The sequence below is a fragment of the Crocuta crocuta genome, unplaced genomic scaffold (assembly GCF_008692635.1).
Source record: "Crocuta crocuta isolate KB4526 unplaced genomic scaffold, BGI_CrCroc_1.0 scaffold263, whole genome shotgun sequence".
NCBI classification, from domain to species: domain Eukaryota; kingdom Metazoa; phylum Chordata; class Mammalia; order Carnivora; family Hyaenidae; genus Crocuta; species Crocuta crocuta.
In genome coordinates, this window is record NW_027529541.1 from 12,817 (window position 1) to 14,676 (window position 1,860).

Sequence of the window (1,860 nt, forward strand, 5' to 3'; positions counted from 1 at the left end):
TTATTTCTCTTCTTCTGCTGGGTTTGGGGTGTTCTTGCTGCTCTGCTTCTAGTTCCTTTTGGTGCACTGTTAGATTTTGTATTTGTGCTGTTTCTAGTTTCTTGAAATAGACCTGGAGAGCAATGTACTTCACTGCATCCCAAAGAGTTTGGATTGTTGCATTTTCATTTTCATTTGTTCCCATATATTGTTTAATTACTTCTCTAATTGCCTGATTGGCCCTTTTGTTCTTCAGTAGGGTGTTCTGTAACCTCCATGTTTTTGGAGGTTTTCCAGACTTCTTCCTGTGGTTGATTTCAAGTTTCATAGCATTGTGATCTGAAGGTGTGCCTGGTATTCAATTCTTTTGGATATATGCCTCAGAATGGGACGGTTAAATCATATGACACTCTATATTTGCTTTTCATAGCGACTGAGCCATTTTACATTCTCACCAATTCTATATGAGTTTCAATTTCTCCACAAAATTATCAACACATACCTTTTATTTTGGTTGCTGTTGTTAATAGACATCCTAGTAGATGTGAGGTGACATCTTGTTGTAGTTTTTTATTTGCATTTTCCTCATAATTCACGATGTTGGGCATCTTTACATATACCTTCTCACCATTTGTATGTCTTCTTTGGAGAAATAGCTGTTGAAGTCCTTTGCTCATTTTTAAATTGGATTACTTATTATTATTATTATTTGCTATTGAACTGAAGGAGTTCTTTACATATTTTGCAAATTAATCTCTTTCCAGATATATGATTTACACTTTCTCCCATTTTATGGGTTGCCTTTTCGTTATTTTGCTTATTCCCTTTTCTATGCAGAGTTTTTAGTTTAGTTTGATGTAGCCTATTTGTCTATATTTGCTTTTGTTGCCTATAATTTTGGTGTCATATCCAAGAAGCCATTGCCAAGACCAATATCAAGGAGATTTCCCTCTCTGTTTTCTTCTAGCTTTACAATTTCAGGTCTTATGTTTAAGTCTTTTATCGATTTTGAGTTGATTTTTGTTTTAAGATAAAAGAGTCCAATTTCACGGTTTTGTGGAATGTTGATATCCAGTTTTCCAATACTATTTGTTGAAGAGGCTACCCATTTCCCAAAATATTCAAAGTATTAGCCCAACAATTACCCTCTTTAATTTGTTAAATATTCGAATTAATATGTGTTGCTAAATTTTATAGTTTTCTTTGTCATAAAGACAATTTATGTCCATTGGAAGAAACTTGGAAATTACAAATCAGCAAAAGGAAAGGAAAGGCATCATCCCAAAATAACTAGTATTAATATTTTTATGTATACTCTTAGTTTTTTTATTTGTATGATTATGAGTTTATACTCTTTTGTGAATATTCATTTACAATATTATGAAAAACAAACAGAAAACAAAGTGAGTTAATATTTTTTTATGCATATTTCTTTGTGATGTTTTAAAAATACAATAAATCAGTATTAGTTACTATGGCATCTTATGTTAATTTTGGCTTTCTGTGGTTTCACAGTCTCAGCATACTCAAGGAAGACAGACTGCTTGAGACCTTCTATGCCGGAAGGTCCTGCATGCCTTGAAGACTTAACCGCTGCTCTTATCTCTGCCTGGAACACCCTTGGCTCCCAGCCGTCCTCAAGCAAGGACCTACCATCCTTCAGATCCCAGATTAAAAAAATGCCACCACAGCAATGAGACCTTCCTGAACCCTCCTGGTGGCTCTCTGTAGTAAGTCTGCATATCATACTCTCTGATAAGGCCCTGGTTAATCTCATGAACTCTGAGGGTAGAATGGGTTCAAATCCTGGATTTACCATTTATAAGCCTTGTGACCTTGGGCAAGTTACTTAGCCTGTCCGTGTTTTAGTTTCTTCATTTA